The 11,159-nt window shown below is 37.8% G+C and overlaps 2 long non-coding RNA genes across 2 annotated transcripts in view; one reads left to right on the plus strand and one right to left on the minus strand.

Annotated features, from left to right (window-relative positions):
- Positions 1-4,327: 4,327 nt before the first annotated feature.
- The window catches only part of LOC132862716 (uncharacterized), a 95,444-nt gene continuing 88,612 nt past the window's right edge, over positions 4,328-11,159 (minus strand). The window contains exon 4 of the long non-coding RNA XR_009650042.1: positions 4,328-4,622. This is a non-coding gene — a long non-coding RNA (uncharacterized LOC132862716). The remainder of the gene's footprint in view (positions 4,623-11,159) is intronic.
- Positions 9,354-11,159, plus strand: part of LOC132862416 (uncharacterized) — a 3,165-nt gene continuing 1,359 nt past the window's right edge. Inside the window, exons 1-2 of the long non-coding RNA XR_009650026.1 lie at positions 9,354-9,546; positions 10,686-10,794. This is a non-coding gene — a long non-coding RNA (uncharacterized LOC132862416). The remainder of the gene's footprint in view (positions 9,547-10,685; positions 10,795-11,159) is intronic.

Genomic DNA, 11,159 nt, shown 5'->3' on the forward strand with positions numbered 1-11,159 from the left:
CAGCGCGCAACAAGTGCCAGCACCATGGAAACCACTATTTTCCCCCCAAAATATTCCTTTCTGTTCCTTTGAGGACCTGTCACTATGCAAAGCAAGCATCACACGACCCCGGGCCCAGCCGTGACAAAGCCGCTTTTCTGCCTTATCCTTGATTGATTAAAAAACTTTTGAGCAAAAACATGTTACAGGACAAAAAAAAGTGACACACGGAAGAAAGGCCCGAGGGCGATGCCCGATCACGCAGTTTCCCTGGTAATATCAGAGAGAGCAGAGGAGCGGTGGGGGGTCGGGAGGCCAGGCCAAGCATGAAAATGGACTACAATAGCGATTAAGATGATTAGAGAAAGCAAGGACGTTCGGGGAGCACTTCTTATGACATCCAACAGCAATCTGGAAATGTCATAAAATCAAAACTTTAACTATGATTATGGTTGGTAAGGGAACCATTTTCTGAGAGCTTAAAGGAAACACGGCATGAGCTAATAACCCTTGATTGCAAGCTTGTCGTATATTTTTAGTCTCCGTCTTCGAAAACACCATTATTCCACTCTGTTATTGAACTTCCCGTTAACCAGATAGGTCTTGACAGACATGTTTGATTAGCTGTGTTACCATAACCACCTCGACTTTCTTATGATGCATGATCTCTAGCTAAGGGCTCCCGGCATGTGTGTGTGTGTGTGTGTGTGTGTGTGTGTGTGTGTGTGTGTGGGTGTGTATGAATGCACCCTCCACTAATCCCTAGTCTAGTATCCTGTATGATTATTAATGCTTTTTGCATTATGTTTCCTCCACACTGCTGTGCAAACCACTCGTGTTACTCATGTATGAAAAGTGATCAATATGGCACAGAGCACAAATTCCAGCCGTCTTGTTGACCTAAGTGACAGGCCATTTAAAAGAATGTGAGACAGACCAAGCAGGCCAGATCTGCACCCAAGACAGACCTCATCATTTATTCATCTTTAAAAACAAGTCAATACAAACAGTTTATTGTAAGTCCTGGCCTTCGGTTGCCAATTCACAGCATTTTCAACTCACAGATAGATCATTACAACCTGGGCCTTTAAAAAAAAAAAGTAGTTTTAAGTCTGAGAAGTTACCCTTTATTCTAGCTTAAGAGAAAATCAAAACAAAACACGAAAACGGCATATTTCTTGTGAGTAAAGGAAGACGCCGCACTCCACAACACGATCAGTATTCCACAGCTGGTCAGTCTTGTCTCAAAAGGCCTCAGCAAATCCCCGGCACTGAAGGTGTCAGACACAAAATGACAAAAATCTGCTCCTTGACAGGGAGTCATTTATATTTTAGCTTCGTTCCATTATCTTAACAAATCCATCATCAGCCAATGCAATATTAACAGCAGAAAATCAACTCATTAGATCCAGGGGGATTTAATCAAGATTGCAATCATGTATGCGGTTCCTGGAGAGTCTGATTTTTTTTTTTTTTTTTTTGGTCCTTTCCACATAATTGGTGCATCTCAGATCTTAATAAATTATTCTCAGGCTCAGATTGATGCCTTTTTTCCCCCCAATCGCTCTCTCACGCCAGGCTCTTTCTGACTCCAACTATAATATTTACCATAAACATTATTATGTCATGGGCACACAGTTTAAAATGGCCTTTAGCTACCTCACAGAGGTAATTGGCTTTTCTATTTCTCTCTCGTTTTCCTGTTAATTACCAAATGATATTGCTAAATGTCTCCCAAGAAAGGGAAAAAAGTATTTTGCCAGAGGTTGGCTGCACAGCCTCTCACAGCCTTTATTAGTCGAGCTTCAAATTCATTTCTTTATAATAAGAGTAATAAAGTCAATTTGAGAAAGATGGACTCAATCAAAATAATCAAAAATGATCAAAATGAGCGGCAGAAATATATTCAGTCCCAGAGCGGATCTTTAACTACTGAATATGTAGAGGATGATGAACTGTTTCTGGTTATAAATTTTATTTCTAAATAAATAAATAAATAAATAAATAAATAAATAAATAAAATTAAATGATGATTTTTACAGGTTTTTATGTTAGTAATCGAATATTTTAGTTTATTAACTCCACAGACATGATAAACAATATTTTTTTAAATATTTTATTATTTTATTTTTTTACGCTGACATTGAACAGTCCTCTGAGCAGCGACGTGAGTTTCTTATACACTGACAATTCTTTTGAGAAATGCTCTAAACACCAAGCACATTGCAGAGCCAAGTGAAACAGAGTCCTCCAACATGCCCAGACCTGGCCTGCTGCCATGGCTATGCGAAGCCAACACACAAAGTGTACGACGTTAGCAAAACGCAAAGAAGAGTGAAACAGACGCTCCTCCATTACTGTACAGCTCAACAAAATCAGCAACACACCAGTTAGAGCAGGAAAAGTGTACATCGTGTACAAACACAAACTTTCTGTAGTCATGGATACCATTCGAGCACATTGCTCTTTATTAATCATACAAATTTTACTCTCGGTTTTAAAGGGATTGTGTTTTCTGTTCAATAGAGAGGACACTTTAGTTATATCTGATTAGACAGAGCCACAGATCCACTAATTATACAGTGTGTCCCAAAAGTCTACAGAGTCCAAAGGATATTAACAATTTTTAACAAAATGTCTTATTATTATAGATTATTGTTATTATATACACACACACACACACACATACTGTACACACTCACTCACTCACTCACTCACACACTCACACACTCACTCACTCGCACACTCACTCACTCACTCACACACTCACTCACACACACACACACACACACTCACACTCACACTCACACACACACACTCACTCACACACTCACTTACACAATGCTGCCAAGCTGGGAGCCAAAAATAGAATAGATGTTTCTGTGTGTTTACAAAATAACAGTAATCATGTAGAAGTAAAAATCCATTTTACTACACAAAAGTGTCACCTATGTATCAGGGATGTACAATACAGATTTAAGAATAATAAACATGACTGAACCAGATGCTTTACAATGAGTAACGGAAATATAAGACAGACAGCAGTTTAAGCAAGCTATAAGTTATAATGATAATAATAATAATATTATATATATATATATATATATATATATATATATATATATATATATATATATATATATATATATATATATATATATATATATATATATATATAATGCAAAGTGAATTATATTAATCTATTTTAGGAATTATAATCTAATTAATGAATTATAACTAAAATAATGCAAAAAATCTCTCTCTCCCTCCCTCCCTCTCCCTCTCTCTCTTTCGCACGGTCTCTCTCTCTCTCTCTCTCTCTCTCTCTAATGCTTCCTCTCTGGTCCGGATTAACTCACAACATGTCTGACATGATCCAAAAGTGTAAAAACTGGGGAAGAGCCGTTTAATCTGCCTATGGAACAAAGCCTTTTTGTATGGGGCCTACCATGACCTTGTCATTGCCAGTTAAACTTCCTGTGTATTCGGCAAAATAAAGCCCTGGCTAGCTGTACTGGTTTCTCTGAGTATGTCTCTCTCTCTCTCTCTCTCTCTCTCTCTCTCTCTCTCCCTGCATGCCTCTGTTCATGTGGCCGGGCCTCTGCCTGCACAGAGCAGCATCAAAAGCTTGCCTAATCCCCGCGTCGCTCCGAGATGCCTAGCTCTAAATCCTGCTCCTCGGTAAACCAATCTCTGTGTTTTTTATCTCGATTTATTAGATTATCAGCCCTCGTCTCTCTCAGTGGCTCTGACACCAACTAATCCTAATCGGAATAGACAAGTATTAGGGCCTGAACTGTGTCAGTACGCAGGGCTGTGAGTGAGGACAGATCAGCTACTTACACTCACAGTCACTCACTGCATGTGTGGGCTCCATCTCAGCTCCCCAACCCAATCTCCCCCCCCCTCCATCCCCCTACACACATCCTTCATTATTAAAATATTTTAAATATTAATTAATAACACTGTAATCACTCAGAAAAAGGCACAATCTGAAGTGCTTTACATTTTAGAAATCTATTAAGATGTTATTTTTAGACTGTGGGAAAAAAAAACATTTATTTGAAGGACAATACAGAGCTGCATTATTAATAGGCATACATCTCATTAATTATTCAATTAATTAGTCATCGGCACCACTGTTCGTTTATCAGGCTTTGCTCATTTAAATACATTTGCAAAAAAAATTCTCATACTCAATAAGGGAGAATTTGCCTAATAAGTAATCAGGTTTAAAAGCTTCACCCTGTTGGCCTCAGTTAAAAATCCTTTCTGAATCCAAGCCACTTCTTCTGGCTGTTGATCTGTAAGAAACTAAACGTCGCTAAACAAGGAAAGGAAAGAAAGCCAGGACAAAAAGGACAGCAGTCTTTTTTTATTTAATTTAGAAATCCATGCTCTCATAATGCTGATGGTTATGTGATGGAAAATTGGGTTGCTATAATAAAATACCCAAACTACACTTTCACACAAAAAGCAAAGTGCACATTTGTGGCAGTGATGAACTGTAATGGGTTCATTATCCACCATCCATGTGGTTTTCTCCTCACCAGCACCGCTGCCAGCTCCGTTTACACTCGCACGGAAGTGCTAGAAAGCGTACGTTAGAGTAATGTCTTCAAAACATCATTTTGTTTTTATTCCTTTAAAAGAAAAAAAAAGTATTGATGTTAGAGTAATGTCTTCAAAACATAATCTTTTTTTTATTCCTTTAAAAAAAAAGTAATGATGTTAGAGTAATGTCTTCAAAATATGTCTTCAAAGTTCTGATGCCTTTTTGGGAATTACAAAATATAAAATTAATTATAAATAAATCAAAATTAAATCATTAATAAACAAACAAACAAACAAACAAACAAACAAATAAATATAAAAAAGAAAGCAAGAGTGAAATAAAACAAGAAAAATCTAACTAACTAAAAATTATTATGCAGACAAACAGAAGGTATGATAAATAAATAAATAAATAAATAAATAAATAAAAGAAAGCAAATAAAACAAAAAGAATCTAACAAACAAAAGGTTCGATTAAAAAAAAAATAAATAAATAAATATCAACCCCATGTCTTACAGATTTATTAATTGAAATGTTTACATATCAGGCACATTAGGCGAACATTGTACATTTGTATTTATTTGTTTCATGCTTTAATTTCAAAATATGACAATATCACAATTGCAATAAATGTCTATTTCAAATTTTCAAATGATCAGCTCCTGTGTGAATTTTATTAAACTTTTTTTTGTGTTTGCTTTTAAGTTACTGAAGTTTAGATTAAACATCAGACCTTGTGCCTAATTAGACTATAGTTTCTATAGTTTATAACAACTTGACTATAACAAACATAACAACGTTAATATGATCTCCTCCACTGTAGCGTCATTAAATAATAATCTCCTGACTAAGCTTAATGATCATGTGACTCTCCAACTTTAATTATCAGTCTGTATCCCTAAAGCCATGGTGTCCAAAGTGGGGTCCGAAGGACCTTAAGAACATCATCCACTTTTGGTGATTTTGTTACAGTTATGGAAATTACAACCAATCCTTATTAACGTTATTATAATTTTTTGTATAATTTTTTTTTCTATATTATTTTGGCCTTTTGTTACTTACAGTATACTAAATAAAGTTCATCTAAAATGCTAACTTCAAAACAAGTAGAGACTATAAATAATGTCAACTTGAATATAATAACAATTTTAATAAAAACACTTTTTTTTGCAAAGATAGATTAAACGAAATTATATCTTTAAATATTAAAAATACTATCTTGCGTGTTTAAATAATGTGCTTAATATTTAACTGAATTTAATCTGTACTGATGGGCTCCTGTGACTTATTTTCCTCACGAGGGTCCTTACAGTAACATTTATTTTGTAAGGTTAAAATTTTTTGTGGCATCAATAAAAACCGTCAAACAAATGTTTTTTTTCGCAAATCAAAAGTTTCTCCTGTGTCATCAGTTTATGGTGTCCGTGGGAGTTTTTAGGCCATAACTGAACAGAGCAAGAATTAAAAGATTTCCTCAAATCCAGTGACACCACCATGATAGATTAGAACACTATTGTTCCACACCAATAGTGCAGCTGGATCATACATCATAGAACTGAAGACACAAAACAGTATGTGTGTGTACAGTATGTGTGTGTGTGTGTATGTGGGAATGTTGTATACAAATTTCCTGCAATTTAATTGTAATTCCATAATTGTAATTCCTTACCTAGATGTGTGTTTGTGTGTGTGTGTGTGTGTGTGTATATGTGTGTGTATGCGTATGTGTGCGTATTTGTGTGTATGTGTGTGTGAGTGAGTGTGTGTGTGTCTGTGTATGTGTGGTGTGTGTATGTGTGTCTGTGTACGCGTACTGTATGTGTGTATGTGTGTGGTGTGTGTATGTGTGTCTGTGTACGCGTATGTACATTTACATTTACAGCATTTGGCAGACGCCCTTATCCAGAGTGACGTACATACTGTAAGTGCTTAAATCTCTAACATTAAATACATTAATGCTGACTCACTAGGTTACATACTTAAGATACCATGAGTTTAAAACATTTTTTCAAAGTTACAATGAAAAAGTGTCAAAGGTTGTGTTTTTTTTAAATGCAAAAGATAAGGAAAGAAGTATGTGTGTGCATATGTGTGTATGTGTGTTTGTGTGTATGTGGTGTGTGCATGTGTGAGTGTGTGTGTCTATGTATGCGTATGTGTGTGTATGTGTGTGTGTGCTAGTGTATTGGGGGCTGGCATGCAGGAGGCAGATGATGGTGGCATGTGTAGCTGCAGGCTGATACAAGTAGGTGAGCGTGATGTGACAGCAGTGTCTGCTCCATGTACATCTCCGCCTGGCCCTGAAACTGAGAGTCCTGCTGTCCTGGACAGCGCCCAAGGGCCAGCCGTGAGTGTTTACACACAAGTTATCACACCCTGTACTCGGACCTGACTTTAAAGGAAAGTGAGATCTCCTCCTCGGTTAGATCACATATTTGACACGTCCATCCAGATCTCGAGTTCATTCTCAAATTCTGTTCTTTCGTTACTCGCACATGCTGCATTGACCTTTCTCTCGTGGTTTTTTTTTTAATTTTGTATTTATTTAAATCGCCATCTTTAAGCCATCTTAAATGGAAATCTAAGTAATGTTTATGGAAAAAGACAAACTTCCTTCATCAGTCAGGATCAGTGAGGGAAGGTTTGTGTGTACCAACAACATGAAGTGTGAGATTTCTAACACTAGTTATTTTTGTTTCACATTACAGACACGGGGTTATATATAAAATGACTTCAGCTCTGTCTTCAGAGACAAGGTTATAAAATCTTTCTGGTGTGTCGTTTACGTTTAAAGTAAACGCGGTTCGTCTCTCTGCTCTAATCTCCACAATGTCTTCTTGTACAGCTCTGTGTGATGAATACATGTTTATTTGTTGTAGATGTTCATAGGGCAGAAAGAAACTATGATGCCTCACAACCCCAGGGTCCTCAAATCACTCCTGAGCTTGAGATAATGTCTGTGAGGAATCTGTGAGTCTGTGGCTTTCCTCCAGTGGAGTTCTCCAGTTTCCTCCCAGCTCAAAAAACAACCAAGTAGGCAGATTGTCTACTCTAATTTGAGTTTGTAAGCCCTACACTGGACTGAGGTCCCATTCTGTGTTTGGATGCTACATAAAATCTAATTATTTTAATTTGAAAAAATCAAGTATTATTGTACCGCCTTCGATAAAACACGTCTAACGTACAACCTGTAATATTGGTGTTTTTTTCTGTGTGTTTATTGTGCACTTAACGTCCTAGTCTTATGTCCTAGTCCTCCATCGTGCTCTTGTGTTGTGGCTAGTAAATTGTGACACCAAATTTCCCCTTGAGGATTAATAAAGTACTTTATTCTACTCCAAAAATGCACAATGGACAAATTTGCTTGGATACCTTTACAGTCTCATTACGAATAAGTCTATAGTTCAGCAAGATTCCCTGCAAACAGACAGGACCAACTGCAGGTTTTAATAATATCGTTTTCCTGGGACTAGATGGTCCAGTACTGTATGCAGCCGCTGTGAACTAGAGCTTCTCTTCCACTTAGCATGACTGAATGTTCTTGGCAAAGACTATTTATTTCCAAAACGAGACCTTATCGGCTTTGTGAGCAAATCCATATCCGTCCTGTCTGCCCTCTTCCAGCCTGCCTTCTTTTGTGTAAGTGGGAGATATTTCACTCGCCTATCAGTTTACCTTATACGTGCTGGTATAGGCAGGAAAGGTGCCCATGTAGGGTCACTGCCTCTCTTCAGCACAGTCCTCTGAATCAACACCGACTCGTGCAGGGTCATTTGTCTCTGCTGTACCTCTCTCTCTCTCTCTCTCTCTCTCTCTCTCTCGTTCTCTCTTTATGGAAAATACAGCATGCTCTTCACATCTTCCGAGAGGAATGCAACCTAGTGCTGTATGGTTCAAAAGCAACAACAGCATACGTGGCTAATTTATGGCTGAAAATCAGAAATTCAGCTGTTGATTTGGCTCAGTGATTCGGGACATCATCATTAGCCCCGCCACATCCCAACACAAACACTTTATTTTAGAACACAACACGTGTTTGTTGTGAAAAAGGTCTAAATCTGGAAGCCAAAGAGTCTGTGTCTGAGTCTGTAAAAAACTGGAATCCTACAGCAAACACCGACTTGGCGCTTGGAAGAATGACACAATAACACTCTTCTCATCTCCAGAGAGGAGCATGGAGGCGAGCAGCTGTTTAAACGTGCCGTAGGTAGGCGGAGGTTAAACGGAGTCAATGGAGGCTGAAGAGACAGCAGGTCTACCGATGACAGAAAGAGTGGCCAGGGACTGTAGATCGGGACTTCTGCAAACCACATCAAACAGACCATGGAGCGCAGCCAAGATGAACACACACCAACTGTTGCAGAGCGTAAGGGAGGAGGGAGGGAGAAAAGCTGGCAGGAAGGGAGAACGAGGAAAGGAGAACGAGAGCCTAGAGCAGGAAGAGACGAGGTCAGTAGTTATAGGAAACACAAACGGTCCATGCCTCACTGCTCCAATCAGCCTGACACTGCAATCAATCCGGCAGCAGAAGCAGAAGCAGCACAGCCTCCAGCACACACTCCTATCAGAGCTGGCCACTTGTTGAGCCGAGCACCTGACTAATAGTGTCACTTCTATATTTGTAACCCACTAATCTGTTCTCAAGCTTCTGAGCTTTTTCCACTTTCTTGCAAATTTATCACTAGGGCCAAGAGGCCGGTGCCAGAACCTAAGTGCCTCACCCTGTTAAATTAAACAGAGGCATTTCTGATAAAGCCACTAAATTCCTTATCTCCCCGCTCAAAAGTTTTTTTTTTTAAAGGCAGAGTGTCACTTTTCCATAAAGAGGGGGCCGGGACGCCAAGCTCCGCCTCCCACCCTCTCTTTGCTCCTTTTCAAGGAGAAAAATAGCGATAAAAATAGAACAAAATTCAAGTAAGAGGCAGTAGAAAAGACAACGCTATCTCTGGAAGTCCAGTGAACACAATCCACAGAACGAACTCTGACTCTAAGCAGTCAGCAGATGTATGAAGGTTTGTTTGAAATCTTTATGAAGAAATGAATTTAAAATAAATAAATCCAAATTCTTGGTATTGGTTAGACGTTTGGTTAATCTTTGTCATATATATTTTGAAATATTTTAAAATATAAACAGAACAAGCCACAGGCAAGCCAGCAAGCCATGTGTCTGCTGTTGTGAAAAAAAATGTCCAGTAATTAAAAAGAATCACCAAAACGAAATAAAAAAAATTTACTTTTCATTTTATTTATTTATTTACTTACTTAATTACTTACTTATTTGTTTATTTATTTCTTTATTTTTTTGGAAGACATTTTTCCAAAAGTATTACTAAAATTGTATTTAAATTTTTTTTTTTTTTTTTCGGGAATACTTGAGTATTTTTCCCTTTTTTTGTGTACATGTAAGAATTTTGTGAATGCGTCCATGTTTTAACATCAGTAGTTTTCACAGAACTGTGCATCAGTTAAAAGAGGTAAAATATGGAAAACATTTCATTTTGCTAACCAAATTTATAGAAAAAAATTTTACATATTTATTCATTTTCTTTTATTTGCACTTCTGGTAAATGCTAAACAGCATAACAGCATTTCGTTGCTATGTATCTGTACTATGCAATGACAATAAAGTTCTCTCTCTCTCTCTCTCTCTCTCTCCACATTCAACCATCCATCTATCCATCTCTCTCTCTCTCTCTCTCTCTCTCTCTCTCTCTCTATCGATGTTGTGTAGAAGTTTGGACACAGACATGAAGCACTGAGAATGGCAAATAGGATTTGAGTGAAATCTCCGTTCATAAAGTAGAAACTCCTCCAAAACACACAATGACTCATGGATGCCTTGTCAGGATAGACATGATTTTATTAAAAACTCAATCACTACTCAAGGCTGTACATGTTTTTAGTCTGTTTTGACACCCAGGCTTGTGTTGGTAAGTGATATAGTGCCGGTTTTGTGCAGGCCCGAGTTGAAGGTCACGCTGTTCCTCCTGCAGAGCCGCACTAACACCGGCTTGTCAATAAATTTCTCATTCACTTCCTTTCTAGTAGAGCTGCATTACCTAATATGGGACCACCGGCATTCTGGGTTATTTTGAGTGAGTGATAATGTGCTGTGTGTGTGTGTGTGTGTGTGTGTGTGTGTCTCTTGCAGGAGTGCCACATATTTGTCAACAAGTACATGGCAGCACAGAGTCAAAAAAAGGCTGCTACTGAAGTTAGTCAGGGGTTTTAATGGACAGGAGCAACCGGAATACAGCTGTGTGAGTTAATAAGCTAACAAATATCAGCCGACGGGTAGAAACCAGATCGAAAAATAGAAAGGATATTCAGAGAGCTTGTCATTTCAGTGTTGAAACTTTCTTTTATTTTTTTTTTTCCCCACAAGGAGAATTTTAATGCCCTTTCTTTAGTTTCTAATCTCCCTTTGATACGATGTGACTTCCTTCTTCCGGCCATTCTATTGTTTTTTTCTGTTTTTTTTTTTTTTTTTTTTGTTATTTTTTGTTTTTCTTTTATTAATGAGGTCGAAACTTACTGTTCCTTTTTAGAAGGTCAAAAAACATATCAGGACAAGAAAAGAAATCGGGATCAAAGGGAAACTTGTAGCGTAAGGCCACAGGAGCAC

This window comes from Tachysurus vachellii, chromosome 19 (assembly GCF_030014155.1).
Source record: "Tachysurus vachellii isolate PV-2020 chromosome 19, HZAU_Pvac_v1, whole genome shotgun sequence".
Classification (NCBI taxonomy): Eukaryota; Metazoa; Chordata; class Actinopteri; order Siluriformes; family Bagridae; genus Tachysurus; species Tachysurus vachellii.